General features: G+C 37.1%; 1 pseudogene; it reads left to right on the plus strand.

Moving 5' to 3' along the window:
* Positions 1–13,760: 13,760 nt before the first annotated feature.
* Positions 13,761–15,295, plus strand: LOC101693936 (annotated as a pseudogene).
* The last annotated feature ends 4,576 nt before the right edge of the window (positions 15,296–19,871 follow it).

The raw sequence follows: 19,871 nt of genomic DNA on the forward strand, positions 1-19,871 counted from the left end.
CTGCAAGAAAGAATGGTCAATTTAAGCCCTCAGGGAATGTACCAACTAAGACTGAATACATTTAAGCACACAAGCAAAATCTAGTATACAAGGAAATAAGTTAAATTGGATGAGAGTTAGTGGAAATGAAAAATAGAAACATCATCCTGGTAACTTTAGATCCTTGAAAACTTTAGATGTTACAGTTATTCTATACTTGATCCTTGAACAACATGGGTTTGAACTGCATGGGTCCACTTACATAGGGTATTTTCAACAGTTTTTTGTCTAGCTCACTTTATTGCAATAATACAGTATTTAATACCTATAACATACAAAATATACATCAATTGGCTGTTCATGTTGTCAGTGAGGCTTTCAATCAACAATAGGTTATTAGTGGTTAAGTTCTGGGCTATTCAAAAGTTAAAGATGGAATTTAGACTGCATTGGGGTTGATAGTCAACTATATAAAAATATAAAAGGCTTATAAAATAAAAAGTAGCATCACAAAAGCACAGAAGTTATTAAGTAATAGAACATCAAAATGTTCAGAAAGATTTGAAAAAATCTCTCTCTATATATATATCTCTTAATCTTTGTATATAAACTATATATAATCTGATCTTAATAAATATATATATTTATAATTTATAAATATGTGTGTGTGTGTATACCTTTAATCCGAATAACCAAATCTAGTTAATTTCTCATCCTAAATTCTTATCTCTCAAAATGCATCTCTTTTTCTCCATTGTACCATTATACCTGTTCCTAGGTGGCCATCATCTCTTATCTGGTCTTCTGTAATATCTTCCAAACTGACCTCCTTATGTGCGTTCTTGTATCTTTTATTTTTAAATGCATATCTAGTTATGTTAGGCATTCCATTATATCACAATTGCCTACCACCACCTGCTATGTTCTGCCTCCCCACAACCATGTTCTCCAGCTTATCGCCATGTCCTCACAGAATAATCCCATCCTTTCTTTGCTGGGATTTTCTCATTATAATATAAAATTATAGCACTTTGTATTCCTTCTTGCTCATACCTTTATTTATTTATTTTTAAGATTTGTTTATTTACTTGAGAGAAAGAGTGAGAGTGGGGAGAGAAGAAGAAGGAAAGGAACAAGCAGACTCTGCACTTGGACATGGAGCCAAAGGCGGGGCTCAATTCCAGGATCCTGAGATCATGACCTGAGCCTAAGTCAAGAGTTGGATGGCTAGCCAGCTGAGCCACCCAGGTGCCCAATAGCACTTTCAAAAAGTGTAACTGTGTGTTTACCTGAGCAACTCTTTTTTTTTTTTTTTAAGATTTTATTTATTTATTTGGCAGACAGAGATTACAAGTAGGTAGAGAGACAGGCAGAGAGAGAGGGAAGCAGGCTCCCTGCAGAGCAGAGAGCCCTATGTGGAGCTCAATCCCAGGACCCTGGGATCATGACCTGAGCCGAACGAAGGCAGAGGCTTTAACCCACTGAGCCACCCAGGCGCCCCCTGAGTGACTCTTTTATCAATGTCTGTCTTTCCTCCCAATTGAAGACCCCACTTTTATCCTTCTTTTTTAACTTATTATGAGCACCTACTATAATGTCTGTCATGTTGTGGTTTTATTTTTTTAAAAAATTTTTTTAAAGATTTTATTTATTTATTTGACAGAGAGAGAGCACAAGTAGGCAAAGAGGCAGGCAGAGAGAGAGAGGAGGAAGCAGGCTCCCTGCTGAGCAGAGAGCCCGATGCGGGACTGGATCCCAGGACCCTGAGATCATGACCTGAGCCAAAGGCAGCAGCTTAACCCACTGAGCCACCCAGGCACCCTGTCATGTTGTGGTTTTAAAGATATGTTTTCCAAAAAAATGATTGAATAATTAGCCTTTATGTGATGAAAACATAACTGGCCTAAGAAAAAGTGCTACCACAGTTACTGTCGTATGAATATTAGTTTGTTAAATTAAGAAGATCCATGTGGCATGCCAGGAATAGAGAAATAAACAAAATAGAACAGAGTATATAGATTTCACATTCATTATTTTTCATTATGTATAACACAATAAGCATCACTTGTCATTGAAAATTAAGTGGGTGTTAAATAAACTGATATTTACATAACCTATGTGCATTTTCTAGTACATTTGTTCCCATACATATGGCTATAAGAGAAAAAAAGAACACTTGTTATTTCTTGTTATTTTGACAATAATTCAATCCTGAAAAATTTATCCTAAGGAAATTATCTCAACTTTCCTTAAAATGACTTTGACCTTGTTTGTCTGTCTACTCAGCTATCACACATCTCCCAGCCGCTCCCACAGTTACAACTGTACGATACGTATTTTGAGTTCACCATAAGGTCTCTCTTGCCTCTAGCTATGATTTTATAGCTGCTTTCTAAAATATTCTATTTTTAGGAGTTTTAGATTTACAATACAATTGGGATATAGGTACAGAAGTTTCCCATAAATTCCCTGTCTCTATTCATCCACAGCTACCTCCTATGATCAACATCACACACCAGAGTGGTACATTTTTTACCAAGGATGAATCTACATTTACACATCACAGTCACTCAAAACCCATACCCGAAGTTCATGATGCACATTTATGGCACTGTCCATTCTACAGGGTAGACAAATATATAATAACATGTGTCCATCAGTAGACTAACACACAGAGTGTTCCCACTATCCTATAATCCTCTCTGCTCTGCTGACACATCTCTCTCCATTGCCATGCCCTTTGCAACCACTAATCATTTGGCTCGTCTCCATAGTTTTGCCTCTTCCAGAGCATTATACAGTAAGAATAACACAACAGGTAGTCCTTTCAGATTGGCTTCTTTTACTTGGTCATGTGCCCCTAAGGTCCCTGCATGCTTTTTTGGGGTGTGATAGCTCTTTTCTTTTTAGTACTAAACTATAACTGCTTTTTTAGCTGCCTGAAATACCACTGTTCCCTTTCAATTTACCTTCTTCCTCCTCATAACCTAACTCACACATCTCTACTCTACCCAATCTTCAACTTATAATTTGTATTTTTCTTTTTATTTCTTTTTTTTTTTCAGGTTGTTATATAGTTTTTTATTATTATTTTTTTTGATAAACATATATTTTTATCCCCAGGGGTACAGGTCTGTGAATCACCAGGTTTACACACTTCACAGCACTCACCAAATCACATACCATCCCCAATGTCCATAATCCCACCCCCTTCTCCCAAACCCCCTCCCCCCGGCAACCCTCAGTTTGTTTTGTGAGATTAAGAGTCACTTATGGTTTGTCTCCCTCCCAATCCCATCTTGTTTCATTTATTCTTCTTCTACCCACTTAAGCCTCCATGTTGTATCACCACTTCCTCATATCAGGGAGATCATATGATAGTTGTCTTTCTCTGCTTGACTTATTTCGCTAAGCATGATACGCTCTAGTTCCATCACGTTGTTGCAAATGGCAAGATTTCATTTCTTTTGATGGCTGCATAGTATTCCATTGTGTATATATACCACATCTTCTTGATCCATTCATCTGTTGATGGACATCTAGGTTCTTTCCATAGTTTGGCTATTGTGGACATTGCTGCTATAAACATTCGGGTGCATGTGTCCCTTTGGATCACTACATTTGTATCTTTAGGGTAAATACCCAATAGTGCAATTGCTGGGTCATAGGGCAGTTCTATTTTCAACATTTTGAGGAACCTCCATGCTGTTTTCCAGAGTGGCTGCACCAGCTTGCATTCCCACCAACAGTGTAGGAGGGTTCCCCTTTCTCCGCATCCTCGCCAGCATCTGTCATTTCCTGACTTGTTGATTTTAGCCATTCTGACTGGTGTGAGGTGATATCTCATTGTGGTTTTGATTTGTATTTCCCTGATGCCGAGTGATATGGAGCACTTTTTCATGTGTCTGTTGGCCATCTGGATGTCTTCTTTGCAGAAATGTCTGTTCATGTCCTCTGCCCATTTCTTGATTGGATTATTTGTTCTTTGGGTGTTGAGTTTGCTAAGTTCTTTATAGATTCTGGACACTAGTCCTTTATCTGATATGTCGTTTGCAAATATCTTCTCCCATTCTGTCAGTTGTCTTTTGATTTTGTTAACTGTTTCCTTTGCTGTGCAAAAGCTTTTGATCTTGATGAAATCCCAGTAGTTCATTTTTTTTCCCTTGCTTCCCTTGCCTTTTGCGTTGTTCCTAGGAAGATGTTGCTGCAGCAGAGGTCGAAGAGGTTGCTGCCCCCGTGTTCTCCTCAAGGATTTTGATGGATTCCTTTCGTACATTGAGGTCCTTCATCCATTTTGAGTCTATTTTTGTGTGTGGTGTAAGGGAATGGTCCAATTTCATTTTTCTGCATGTGGCTGTCCAATTTTCCCAGCACCATTTATTGAAAAGGCTGTCTTTTTTCCATTGGACATTCTTTCCTGCTTTGTCGAAGATTAGTTGACCATAGATTTGAGGGTCTATTTCTGGGCTCTCTATTCTGTTCCATTGATCTATGTGTCTGTTTTTGTGCCAGTACCATGCTGTCTTGATGATGACAGCTTTGTAATAGAGCTTGAAGTCCGGAATTGTGATGCCACCAACGTTGGCTTTCTTTTTCAATATCCCTTTGGCTATTCGAGGTCTTTTCTGGTTCCATATAAATTTTAGCATTATTTGTTCCATTTCTTTGAAAAAGATGGATGGTACTTTGATAGGAATTGCATTAAATGTGTAGATTGCTTTAGGTAGCATAGACATTTTCACAATATTTATTCTTCCAATCCAGGAGCATGGAACATTTTTCCATTTCTTTGTGTCTTCCTCAATTTCTTTCATGAGTACTTTATAGTTTTCTGAGTATAGATTCTGTGTCTCTTTGGTTAGGTTTATTCCTAGGTATCTTATGGTTTTGGATGCAATTGTAAATGGGATTGACTCCTTAATATCTCTTTCTTCTGTCTTGCTGTTGGTGTAGAGAAATGCACTGATTTCTGTGCATTGATTTTATATCCTGACACTTTACTGAATTCCTGTATAAGTTCTAGCAGTTTTGGAGTGGAGTCTTTTGGGTTTTCCACATAGAGTATCATATCATCTGCGAAGAATGATAATTTAACTTCTTCTTTGCCGATTTGGATGCCTTTAATTTCCTTTTGTTGTCTGATTGCTGAGGCTAGGACCTCTAGTACGATGTTGAATAGCAGTGGTGATAATGGACATCCCTGCCGTGTTCCTGACCTTAGCGGAAAAGCTTTCAGTTTTTCTCCATTGAGAATGATATTTGCGGTGGGTTTTTCATAGATGGCTTTGATGATATTGAGGTATGTGCCCTCTATCCCTACACTTTGAAGAGTTTTGATCAGGAAGGGATGTTGTACTTTGTCAAATGCTTTTTCAGCATCTATTGAGAGTATCATATGGTTCTTGTTCTTTCTTTTATTGATGTGTTGTATCACATTGACTGATTTGCGGATGTTGAACCAACCTTGCAGCCCTGGAATAAATCCCACTTGGTCGTGGTGAATAATCCTTTTAATGTACTGTTGAATCCTATTGGCTAGTATTTTGTTGAGTATTTTCGCATCTGTGTTCATCAAGGATATCGGTCTATAGCTCTCTTTTTGGTGGGATCCTTGTCTGGTTTTGGGATCAAGGTGATGCTGGCCTCATAAAATGAGTTTGGAAGTTTTCCTTCCATTTCTATTTTTTGGAACAGTTTCAGGAGAATAGGAATTAGTTCTTCTTTAAATGTTTGGTAGAATTCCCCCGGGAAGTCGTCTGGCCCTGGGCTTTTGTTTGTTTGGAGATTTTTAATGACTGTTTCAATCTCCTTACTGGTTATGGGTCTGTTCAGGCTTTCTATTTCTTCCTGGCTCAGTTGTGGTAGTTTATATGTTTCTAGGAATGCATCCATTTCTTCCAGATTGTCAAATTTATTGCCGTAGAGTTGCTCATAGTATGTTCTTATAATAGTTTGTATTTCTTTGGTGTTAGTTGTGATCTCTCCTCTTTCATTCATGATTTTATTTATTTGGGTCCTTTCTCTTTTCTTTTTGATAAGTCGGGCCAGGGGTTTATCAATTTTATTAATTCTTTCAAATAACCAGCTCCTAGTTTCGTTGATTTGTTCTATTGTTTTTTTGGTTTCTATTTCATTGATTTCTGCTCTGATCTTTATGATTTCTCTTCTCCTGCTGGGCTTAGGGTTTCTTTCTTGTTCTTTCTCCAGCTCCTTTAGTTGTAGGGTTAGGTTGTGTACCTGAGACCTTTCTTGTTTCTTGAGAAAGGCTTGTACCGCTATATATTTTCCTCTCAGGACTGCCTTTGTTGTGTCCCACAGATTTTGAACCGTTGTATTTTCATTATCATTTGTTTCCATGATTTTTTTCAATTCTTCTTTAATTTCCCGGTTGACCCATTCATTCTTTAGAAGGATACTGTTTAGTCTCCATGTATTTGGGTTCTTTCCAAACTTCCTTTTGTGGTTGAGTTCTAGCTTTAGAGCATTGTGGTCTGAAAATATGCAGGGAATGATCCCAATCTTTTGATACTGGTTGAGTCCTGATTTAGGACCGAGGATGTGATTTATTCTGGAGAATGTTCCATGTGCACTAGAGAAGAATGTGTATTCTGTTGCTTTGGGATGAAATGTTCTGAATATATCTGTGATGTCCATCTGGTCCAGTGTGTCGTTTAAAGCCTTTATTTCCTTACTGAACTTTTGCTTGGATGACCTGTCCATTTCAGTGAGGGGAGTGTTAAAGTCCCCTACTATTATTGTATTATTGTTGATGTGTTTCTTTGATTTTGTTATTAATTGGTTTATATAGTTGGCTGGTCCCACATTGGGGGCATAGATATTTAAAATTGTTAAATCTTCTTGTTGGACAGACACTTTGAGTATGATATAGTGTCCTTTCTCATCTCTTATTATAGTCTTTGGCTTAAAATCTAATTGATCTGATATAAGGATTGCCACTCCTGCTTTCTTCTGATGTCCATTAGCATGGTAAATTCTTTTCCACCCCCTCACTTTAAATCTGGAGGTGTCTTCGGGCTTAAAATGTGTTTCTTGGAGGCAACATATAGATGGGTTTTTTTTTTATCCATTCTGATACCCTGTGTCTTTTGACAGGGGCATTTAGCCCATTCACATTCAGGGTAACTATTGAGAGATATGAATTTAGTGCCATTGTATTGCCTGTAAGGTAACAGTTACTGTATATGGTCTCTGTTCCTTTCTGATCTACCACTTGTAGGCTCTCTCTTTGCTTAGAGGACCCCTTTCAATATTTCCTGTAGAGCTGGTTTGGTATTTGCAAATTCTTTCAGTTGTTGTTTGTCCTGGAAGCTTTTAATCTCTCCTTCTATTTTCAATGATAGCCTAGCTGGATATAGTATTCTTGGCTGCATGTTTTTCTCGTTTAGTGCTCTGAAAATATCATGCCAGCTCTTTCTGGCCTGCCAGGTCTCTGTGGATAAGTCAGCTGCCAATCTAATATTTTTACCATTGTATGTTACAGACTTCTTTTCCCGGGCTGCTTTCAGGATTTTCTCTTTGTCATTGAGACTTGTAAATTTCACTATTAGTTGACGGGGTGTGGGCCTATTCTTATTGATTTTGAGGGGCGTTCTCTGAACCTCCTGAATTTTGATACTCGTTCCCTTTGCCATATTGGGGAAATTCTCCCCAATAATTCTCTCCAGTATACCTTCTCCTCCCCTCTCACTTTCTTCTTCTTCTGGAATCCCAATTATTCTAATGTTGTTTCGTCTTATGGTGTCACTTATCTCTCGAATTCTCCCCTCGTGGTCCAGTAGCTGTTTGTCCCTCTTTTGCTCAGCTTCTTTATTCTCTGTCATTTGGTCTTCTATATCAGTAATTCTTTCTTCTGCCTCATTTATCCTAGCAGTTAGAGCCTCCATTTTTTATTGCACCTCATTAATAGCTTTTTTGATTTCACCTTGGTTAGATTTTAGTTCTTTTATTTCTCCAGAAAGGGCTTTTATATCTCTCGAGAGGGTTTCTCTAATATCTTCCATGCCTTTTTCGAGCCCGGCTAGAACCTTGAGAATTGTCATTCTGAACTCTAGATCTGACATATTATCGATGTCTGTATTGATTAGGTCCCTAGCCTTCGGTACTGCCTCTTGTTCTTTTTTTTGTGTTGAATTTTTACGTCTTGTCATTTTGTCCAGATAAGACTAAATGAAGGGGCAAGTAAAATACTAAAAGGGTGGCAACAACCCCAGGAAAATATGCGTTAACCAAATTAGAAGAGATCCAAAATCATGAGTGGGGAGAAAGGGGATAAAAAGAGGTTCAAAAAGGAAGAAAGAAAAAAAAAAAAAAAACAAAAAGAAAAGAAAAAAAAAGAAAAGAAAAGAAAAGAATTTTTAAAAAAAGAAAACACCTAAGAATAATGTAAAAAAAATATATATATATATTAGATAAACTAGTAAAAAATCGTTAAAAAAGAAAAAGGTAACAGTTAAAAAAAAATTTTACCCAAAGGCGAGAAAAAAAAAATGAAAAAGAAAAAATTAAATTAACTGCAAGACTAAAAAAAATCACAGGAAAAAAGCCATGAGTTCCGTGCTTGGCTTTCTCCTCCTCTGGAATTCTGCTGCTCTCCTTGGTATTGAAACCGCACTCCTTGGTAGGTGAACTTGGTCTCGGCTGGATTTCTTGTTGATCTTCTGGGGGAGGGGCCTGTTGTAGTGATTCTCAAGTGTCTTTGCCCCAGGCGGAATTACACCGCCCTTACCCGGGGCCGGGGTGAGTAATCCGCTCGGGTTTGCTTTCAGGAGCTTTTGTTCCCTGAGCGCTTTCCGTAGAGTTCCGGAGGACGGGAATACAAATGGCAGCCTCCTGGTCTCCGGCCCGGAGGAGCCGAGAGCCCAGGGCCGCACTCCTCAGTGCGCGCTCAGAGAACCGCGCCCAATTACTTCCGTCTGCCTGACCTCCGGCCGCGCTCCGAGCTCACCGAGCCTGTGACCGGTTCAAGGTAACACCGAGCTGTGAGCTTACTGTCGGCTCTGTCTCTGTAGCCGGCTTTCCCGTTCCAATACCCGCAAGCTCTGCGACACTCAGACACCCCCATCCTTCTTTGACCCTGCGGGACCTGAGGCCACGCTGACCCCGCGTGGGCTTCGCCCCGGTTTAGCCTCTGGAGCGATGTCCCTCAGTGGAACAGACTTTTAAAAGTCCTGATTTTGTGCACGGTTGCTCCGCTGCTTGCCGGTAGCCGGCCCCTCCCCCCGGGGTCTATCTTCCCGTTGCTTTGGATTCACTTCTCCGCCGGTCCTACCTTTTAGAAAGTGGTTGTTTTTCTGTTTCCAGAATTGCTGTTCTTCTTCTCTTCGATCTGCCGATGGATTTTCAGGTGTTTGCAATCTTTAGATAAAGTATCTAGCTGATCTCCGGCTAGCTGAAGCAGTCTCAGCTTGCTACTTCTCCGCCATCTTGACTCCTCCCTCTGTATTTTTCTTTATTTTAAATGATCTGTGTCCTTTCTCTAAACTATAAATTCTGTGAGGGGACTAATGGTGTCTATCTCTCCACCACAGCACTCCAGTGCTTATCACAGAGTTGGACAAACCATAAAACATAAATATGTGAAAAACTTAGTAAATATGTCAAAGGTATAACATCACTTCATTTTCTTATAATCACAAAACAGGAGATAGGTCCAGTACATAAATGTTGGTACATATATTTAGGAGAATACTATGATATTATTAAAAATGCTAACTCTACAATAGGCCTCAAATGATAATAAAATGGTATAATGATGTTTAGTTTGAAAATTACAATGTATAAAAATTATTTAGAAATCACTTTAAAGTAATACATTTAAACTTTGCAAGAGGATTGGGAACATTTGGGTGATTTTAAACATTTATTATAGTAATTTAAAAACTATGCATATGCCACTTATTTAACATCAATAAATAAAACAAAAATGATTGATAGATAATAAGAAAAACCTTTCAATGAATTTCTGGTTTAGACTTTTTAAAGGAACATTAACTTTGTTTCATTTACATAGTATCAAAACCCTTGTTAATTCAATCAAAATATTCAGAAACCAAATATACTGAAATGACTTTTGGTTTTAGTAATAAGTATTTAATTCAGTAATTTTTTCTCCTTTAAGTGATCATACAGACACTGTAAATATAACATAAGTGGATTTTTCCTTGACATGTGTATACTTGTGTTCAGCATTTATCTGTGTCATAGCATATCATGGTGAGAATCTATCTAGCTTATAGACTATAAGAATAATTAGATATAAATTAATTGTTGTATATAAATATATGTGGACTTTTTTACATACAAATATACATGGACACTAATATACACACTTATATAGAGCAAGTAATGTGTATTTGATGTATATTAATAGACTCTCAGATATCAATTTAACATGACAGGGCACACTTCCATCTCAAATCTTAAAAATGATGTGAGTGTGTATTTGAGGAAAATAAAACTATTATAGTAATAATACTGGGTCAAAAGAAGAGTGCTATCAAGAGAAAATATTTAAATTTTTTGTCATTGTTTAAGACAAAAAAATAATTGCACTGAGAAAAACCACATCCAAAGTTCCGTATAATCAAAGAAATACTACAAAGCTTGAAGTAGTTCTAGGATGAGGAATAGTTCTAGAATGAGGTATATAGGAGGTGGCAATCTCAGAATAAGTGGGTCTGGGACAGTATAAGAAGGATTAACCAGGGAGATGCATTTATCACAGCATCTCTTTTCTCTACTGTGCAGAACAGAGAGCAAGAGAGGCATTTATATAGAATTTAAGGTATTGAAAAGGAGGAGTCTTGGTCATTCAGTGAGAGCAGATCCACCCCAGATAACTTCAAGTAACCAAAAGGAAGAAAGGGCCCACACACAAAATAATATAGCATGCACTGACAATCTTTTGTTAGGTCTCTTGAATAATTGTTCTTATAGAACAAGTAAACATGAATTTTAAACAGAAGGTGAGTTGATAGACATTGCTAAATATTAACCAAAAATAAAATCACAAAATTATGGTGAACTACTCTAATACCTGAGGGTCTTGATATATTTAAGATGTATTGTATATATGACATATCATATATATATATGATATATTTAAATTAAATATAAATAAAACTGTTGAAGATTTAAGAAGCTAGTATGTACATTATCATAAAATATTAAGACCTGGAATTCTGCCTCTGTTTAAGATGTAGGCCATAGCCCCAAGTCTGCCCAGAGATGACAATGAGATAAAATGATAACTTTAAAAGATCATTGCATACATACATATTTTTTGAATACTTCAGATATCTGGGGGAATCAAAAGAGTCTTAAAAAAACTAAATTTCATGGACTGAAGTGTTCTTTTAGCTGAGAAAAAATCAACTTTCCTCCCTGAGGCATGTGTTGAGTATAAAAACAGGCAAGAAAAGCACTAAGCTTGTCATAAACAAAGGGACTCTTCGTGGAGGATGAAAAACTAATTGAGACTTTAAAAACCAAGTAACCTCTTTGAGATTGGGATTTTTGACAAATTCTAAGCATTCAGCTGCCAAATGACTCCAAAGGGTTTTCACTAAGTAATGGTTAATGCGAGAAATGGGTGTCTTAGAGGAAAAGGTAGAGATGCCTTTATTTATCTATCTATATCTAGATATATATATACCCACCAGGTGGGTGCCTGGGTGTCTCAGTTGGTTAAGCATCTGCCTTTGGCTCAGGTCATGATCCCAGAGTCCCACATCAGTCTCCCTGCTTAATGGAGAGTCTGCTTCTCCCTGGGACCCTCCCCTTTCTTGGCTCTCTCTTTCTCATTCTCTCTCTCTCAAATAAATAAATAAAATCTTAAAAAAAACAAAAACAAAAACACGAGGGGGAAGGCAGAGAGAGAAGGTACACACTTCTTCAGTGCAAAAGGAAAATCTTTCTAGCATAGAGGACGGCCTACAATTGATACAGGATATGTGTTCTATCCCTGAATGCAACCTAGCCCTAACTCAGATAATTTAATCAAATGAGCATCCTCTCACATCACTGATTCTGATAAGCAGCACTATTATTACGCCACAATGACCAGTATACTGTCAAGAGAACAAAAGAAATAAAGCATCCAATATAATCAAATTGACATAAATATTTAAAAAGCAGAAAGAAAATAAGAACATGCTACTTTTAACAGAACAACAGAAAGAAGCCTGCTATTTATATAAAGCCATGAAATCCAGAATAAAATGCACGTGGACTAGATTTATGCCCACACTTTACAAAGACAATAGATATAGATAGATAAATAAATAAATTAATTAATAATAACAAGTTGAAAAAAACCTGCTGAGTTGAGGAAAGGGAGCTGAGATTCTGAGTACACCAAAGCAGCATTAATTTAGAAGACATATTAACAAAGAGGAGAAAGATGCACAGAGTGAGAAATTAAGAAATATGCAGTTAGTCTTGAGTATTCAGCAAAGCACTGATTGGAGGAAAATTCTGGAGGAAAGTTCTGGAAACCACAGCATCACACAGAGGCAGCAATACCTAGTACTCATATAGCCAGGCAATGACTCTTCAGCAGGAGAGGGGAACTCTCATGATTCCTAGGCATTGGGTAGAGTCCACAGAAGGGTTTTGCTTCAGGAAAAAGAGCTGAACCAAAATCATTTTGGTCTCAAAAAAAAAAAAAAAAAAAAAAAAAAAAAAAAAAAAAAATCTTAAAATCAAGATTTAAAAAAATCAAACCATATCTCTGCCCAGAGACTCTGTGGTATTGTCACTTTCAGGCCCAGGAGGCTAACTGGGAAGAGAAGAAATGAAAACTAGTGAAATTAAAAAGAGAGAGAGTTAAAAAAAAAAAAAAAGGAGGAGGAGGGGCACCTGGGTGGCTCAATTGGTTAAGCCTCTGCCTTTGGCTCAGGTCATGATCCCAGGGTCCTGGGATGGAGCCCCCTCACAATTGGGATCCATGCTCAGCAAGGAGTCTGCCTCTCCCTCTCCCATCCCCTCCCCATGCTTATGCATGCTCTCTCTCTCTCTCTCAAATAAATAAAGAATAACATCTTTAAAAATAAATAGAGAGAAGATTGAGGAAGAAGAGTGTAAAAAAAGGAAAAAAGAAATACTTCAAAATATAGATATAATCAAAAGAAATAGAATAAAATAAATATAATTGAATAAAATGGAAAAGAGAAAGAAAGTGAGAATCCTTATTGAACACCAGTCAGTGAAGCCATCCGGCTAGGTCCACTGTGGAGGGCTGGTGAGCCAGCAGCAGCTGAACCCAGTCTCCCTCAGGCTTGGGAGCTGCCCACACTGGGTGTGAGGGATGACTGGTCCACCCAGGGCTTCCACAGTGGCACTGACAAATTTTTTGTTTCTCCTTCCACTGGCTGCTATAATCTTAAACTGCCAAGAGCCTGATGTCTGTATCTACAGAGCAATGCCTGGGGGTTCTATGAGCAATATTTGGAGGCCTCTTGATGGACAACTGAAAATTACAAACTCCCAGGAGGGTCATACTGGTTTTGAGAGCCTCTTGTCTGTGGTAATGCTTTCGTGCTGAGCCGACCTTGAACTCTTTGCTGTCTTGCATCTCTCTGTGCTACAACTTCTCTTAGCTTCACTCTGCACCAACTGTGGGCATGACCTAGGCCCCAGCTCTGTGAAGAGGCCCCTTTGACCTGTGTGATCCCTACAGGACATCCTCCTGATGGGATTTGGGGTGGCAGGGGCAGAGGAGATGAATGCTGTAGCCCCAGCTACCTCTGTATGGGACTGACATGCAGTTAGAAGGCAGGGAGGCCTTGCTAAACGAAAATGTCAGTGCGGTGGTGCCTATGCTGTCCATTCAGGGTTATAACTCTGTCAACTTCCAGCAGCCAATTGATGCTGAGTGTGCCTTGGACACCACGAAATTTGATGTGATTAAGGGAAAGCCACTTCGTATCATGCATTCTCCTTTTTTGAGAGAATCTTGTACATTAATTGTCTTCATCCAGATCATGGACAAATCTCTAGGAAAAAAGGCAGTTTACAGTACTTCTTCTGCTCTTGGAAACACTCTGTCCTTCAAGGTGGTATGTGATGTGAACAGCCCTAAGGGTTTTGCATTTGCCCACTTGGAGACCCAGGGCGCTGCTGACAAGGTCTTTGGAAGACAAACAGCAAACTCCCCAATGACTTTCCAGTGTTTGTGAGCAGATTCAAATCTCCAAAGAGTGGGAAGCTGAATTTAGAGCCCAAGCCAAGGAATTCACCAATGTTGATATCAAAAACTTTGAGGAAGAGGTGAATGATGAGAGTCTGAAAGAGCTATTCAGCCAATTTGGCAAGACCCTAAGAGTCAAGGTGATGAGAAATCCCAGTGGGAAACCCAAGTACTTTGACTTTGTGAGCTGTGAAAAGCCCGAGTTTGCCAGTAGAGGCCCATAAGAGATGAATGGAAAATAAATCATATATATAGACTCTTCACAGAAAAAAAAAAAAAAAGTGGGTAATGGGTTGAGATGAAGTGGGAAATCTGAATAGCAGAAATGAGAGAACTGGCCAATATCAAGAGGTGAATCTCCACATAAATAATGCGTGTAACAATGAGAAGTCAAGAGAAGAGTTTTCTCCTTTCAGATTACTCACCTGTGCTAAGGTAATGCTGGAGGATGGGAAAAAACAGAGGCTTTGTCTTCATGTGTTTCTCCTTTCCTAAAGAGGCAATCAAAGTAGTTATCGAGATGGATGCAGGCATGCTGACTCTGAGCCATTGCATGTTGCTGAGGCCGACAGGAAGGAAGGAAGAAAAAAGGCTCACCTGACCAACAAGTCTATGCAGCAGATGGCCAACGTCATCTTAAATCAGTTCCGGCTAGCAGCCAAGAGCTACTTTGTGCCAGCAGCTCTACAAGCTCAGGGAAGACTTTTACATTACACACCTCACCAGTTAGCACAGATGAGGCCTAGTCTATGTTGGCAGCAAAGTGGAAGACTCCAAGGCTTCTGAGGAATACCACACATTATAGGCCAGTCTGGGCTTGTCCAGCTCTTCGCCAACTGGCTCCAACTGGTAATGTTCCATCCTCTCATGGCCTCCCTACTGCCACTCAGAGACTCAGTGTTCTCACGGCCAAAGTATGGAACTTAGCACCTCATGCTGCTGTTGCTGTTACTGCCTTGCAGATATGCTCCCAGTGTCTGCTGCCCTCACCCTGTCTGTCATACAGTCTCTGCAGGCACCCCAGCCTCTTTGCATGTGATGGCACTAGAGCCCCTGACCACTTCCATGCTGGCCATGGCACCTCCCAGGAACAAAAGCAGATGCTAGGATACCAGATATTTTGTTCATCCAAACAATGCATTCAAACTGGATGGAAAGACTATAAAGACTGGCAAGTCTGAGCTGCTACACATTCCTGAGTCTACTGGATCCCTGAAAGAAGCTGTCCAGAAGTTAATGTCTGTTGCCATTGCTGCATCTTAGACAAGGAAAAAAAAAATTCAAGAGCCAAATAACCCCTTATGGAATTCAGCTCAAGGTTTGAAGATTTCCTAGCTTAACCTGTGGACTTCAACACTAAGAACCACAAATTACAAATTCAGTTGGTCACTTTCTATCAAAAGGTCAATTATGAAGTACCTAGCATTTTTCAATTAAAGGAATATATTCTCTGGGTTCTGCTACTGTCCAGACAATATTAACTATTGTTTTTTTTCCTATCATGGGCTTTGATTTTTCCCTCTAGAAATTTGTTTTATTTAATGTAGCTAAGTCTTAAGTTTTTCAATAAAAAATTCATGAAAAATGATTAAACCAATTCCAAGTAATATAAATGTATCCCAAATAAACTAAAAGTCATGATAGGAGTAATAAAATATTCAGTACCTTGAGAAAAAGTTTGCAATATCTAGAATGTTAACAATGATTACCAGAAAGGCAAAAAAGCAAAATACGTCCCATAATGAGGAGAAAAAGTCATTACTCATCCAGAATTGGCAGGAATTAGCTGACAAAGACATCTAAGTAGTTACTGTAACTCTATTGCATGTGTTCAAAAATTGGTGTAGAGTTGTGGTGTTATGGAGACCCAAATCAAACTTCTAGAGCTAAAACTAAATGTTTCTGGATGGATTAACAGTAAATTAGATATACACAAATTGGAATTAGTGAAGACAATGCAATAAAAATTATCAAATAGAAATGTGAAGAGAAAAAAATTTAACCAGAGCATTATTGACCATAAGTACAATTTCAACCAACCTAATATATGGTATTCAGTCTCCAAAAGGGATTTTTTTTTAAGTATTTTAAGATGTAATTGCCTAAAATTCTCTAATTTTATGAAAAGTATAAAAATCATAGATCTGAGAGGTTCAATGTAACTTTTTAATCAAATTGATTAAAATCTGTGATAAATAGAAATTTTATAAACAGCCAAGGAACAAAAACAAGCTACAAGTTATGCACAGTAGGACAAAGATAAGGATGCATGAAAATTAATAAAAGGAAACCTTTAAAAGTGAAGTTAAGAGGCCAGCAGGGGGAGCTCTATAGTACCCCACAAATTCCCTTTGCAGACCTTAATGGAAGATATACCTTGCAAGTCAATACTACTTTAGGTAGTACTTTACTACCCCAGCAAAAGGAAGAAAGACTGAAACATAACCTAAATCACAAAATAGATCTCGACAAATTTTAAAAGGAACCAACTTACACTGAGTTTTTACTCCAAAATCTGAAGAATATAATTCAGCTAGAAATCAATAATGAAAGTTATCTGGAAAATCTTCAATTATATGGAAAGAAAACCAAAAAAACAATGTATTTTCAATATAATGAAAGTGGGAAAAATATCAAAGTTTGTAGGATGCAGAAAATAGTACTTAAGGGAATATTATAGCAGAAAACACATATATTAAAACGGAGAAAGCTTTAAAATCAGTGATCCCCAACTGATATCTTAAGTCACTAGAAAAAGAACAGCAAATACTATAAAAATAAGCAACTGAAAGGAAATATTAAAAATCACAATATAAATCAATGAAATAGAAAATATAAAACAAATAACAGTCAGTAAACCCCAAAATGAGTTCTTTGAGAATACAAAAAAAAAAAAAAAAGTCTTTTACTGGTTATGGAAAAAGGAGACATGATTCCAACTGCTAATATGAGGTATAAGAGAGATGGATTTGGCATATATTCTGCAGATGTTTAATAAAAAAGAGTATATTATGAATGACTTCATGCTCATAAGTTTAAAAACTTCAATAAAAATGAATAATTTATTTGAAAGACACAAACTACCAATGCTCCTTCAAAAAGTACATAACTGTATAGTTCTAACATTATTAAAGAAACTGAAGTTGTAGTTCAGTTCTTTTCTATAAAGAAAGTCCACATTCATATGGCATTACTGGTGAACTCAAATAATAATTTAAAGTAGAAATAATGACAATTCTCCATAAAATCTTACAGAAAATTGAACAAACAAAAGGAAATAATTTCCAATTCATTCTATAAGGCCAGGATACTCTCATCACAAAACCTGTCAGTTACCACAAGAAAAAAAAAAAAAAAACAACTCATAAATATCCCTCATTAAAATAGATGCAACAATTCTAAACTAAATCTTATGAAGGAAAATCCAAGAATAATATATCAAACAGATATAAACAAACATGAGCAAGTGGGATTTACCCCAGGACTGCAAGATAAGCGCTACATTTAAAAAAAAATTCAATCAATATAAGTCAAAATACTAACAAATTAATAAAAAGATAATGAATATTCTCAATAGAAGAAAAAAAAAGAATATTTGACAAAACCCAACATCCACTGATGATAAAAGTCTTAGCATACCAGGAATAAGGGATATTCCTCAACCTTAGATGTGGGACAGAGAGAACTAGAGAATAAGAACTAACAGCATACTTAATGGTGAAAGATCAAATGCTTGCCCACTTCTATCGTAAATGAGACAAGGATATATTGACTCATTTTACAGAAACAATATTATATTGGTGACTCTAACCTATACAGTGAAGCAAGGAAAAAATGCATCAAGATGGAAAGGTATTAAAAGTGTCTGTGTTCACAGATGACGTGATTGTCAATGGAAAAATCTCATTGAATCTACCAAAATCCTATTAGAATTAATAACTTCAGCAAAGTTGCAGGATATAATATCACTATGAAAATCAGTTTTATTTATGTAACTTAGCAATAAGCAATTAAGCATTTACAATAAAGGGAACAGAGGAGATGGGAGTTGGGGGAAATTGGAGGGGGAGATGAGCCATGAGCGACTGTGGACTCTGAGAAATAATCTGAGGGTTTTGGAGAGGAAGGAGGTGGGAGTTTGGGTGAGCTGGATGGTGGGTATTATGGAGGGCCAATACTGCATGGAGCACTGGGTATGGTGCATAAACAATGAATTCTGGAACACTGAAAAGAAATTTAAAAAATAAATAAAAATTAAATATATATATATCCTTAAAAATAAATAAAATAAAACAAAGGGAACAATAGCTTTGGAATAGCATGACATAATTAGGGATATAAAATAGGGATAAAACTGATAAAAGATATATAGGACTTATATTAAAGCTGTCAAACAGTGATGAGATAATTAAAATTATATAAATAGGAAGAAAGAAATTTTGTGGATTAGAAAATTAAATAATGTTAAGATTTCAATTCTTTCCAAATTAATTTATAGATTCAATCCAATACTAATAAAAATTCCAGCAGACTTTTTGTAAAATTCAACGAGCATATTCTATCAGTAGTATGGAAGTGAAAATAACCCAAAATAAAATAAAGTATTCTGAAAAAAAGTAAAGTTAGAGGACTAACACCACCTATCTCAAGGCTTAATTTAAAAATTAAAAATTTATGACATTGAAAAAAGTTATGACATTGGTATCATGATAAAAAATACAGCAATGGAACAGAATAAAGAGCCTTTCATACATCCATATGTCTATGGCTAACATGTGTATCTAAGAAAAGTTATACAACTCAGTGGAGAAAGAGAAATTTTCCAAAAAACAAAACAAAACATCACATACACATAGACACACACACTCCACACCTATGTATGTCACTGAAGCAACTGCTTATCCATATACAAAAAACACAACAAACAAAAATAATAACTAAAACTTTGATCCATATACCTAAATATAAAGTAAAAAAAAAAAAGACTTTTTAGAAATTAAAACATAGGAGAAAATAGTTTTGACCTAGAATTAGGCAAAGATTCCTTAAATATGACAATAATGGCACATCCAAAAAAAAAAAAAAATGAGAGAGAGAGAAGAGAAAAAAATCACAAACTAAGTTCCTCAAAATTTTAAATTTCTACTTTTTGAAAGATATTTTTGTGATAATGAAGAGACAAGCCAGACTTTCATTTCCAGTCCCATATTTAAGAAGCTTGAAAATCACCATTTTATCATGACGAAAGGCAACAAGCTGAACAGTAAAAAATCAACAACTTTCCTTGGATCTATGAGAGAGGAAGACACAGGGGAAACCACTACCCCAAAGGATTGGATAGACAGACAGGAGAATAGAGGGAGTTGCCACTTCCCAGAACAGATACTCACTAGTGAAACTATCACAGGAACAAGTGCCAGGTTAAGAAACTTAACTGCAATTTATGCATTGCTGGAGGTTCAGTGTGTACAATACTGAGAGTTAAAGATCCTAGCGGACTTGGGGACTGGGGAGCTAGCCCACACAATATGTGAACTTTACTTTCAGGAGTAAATTTTACCCGATTTCCAGAGTAATGATCAGAGAAAAAATATTCTCAGACTTCTGGCAGGGTCAAGGGAAAAGAAACCAATCTGAGAGACTCCAGAATACTCTGTTATTCAGAGAAAACCTGCCTTGATGT

This window comes from Mustela putorius, unplaced genomic scaffold, assembly GCF_011764305.1.
Source record: "Mustela putorius furo isolate JIRA1106 unplaced genomic scaffold, ASM1176430v1.1 tig00000151_pilon_pilon_pilon, whole genome shotgun sequence".
Lineage (NCBI taxonomy): Eukaryota > Metazoa > Chordata > Mammalia > Carnivora > Mustelidae > Mustela > Mustela putorius.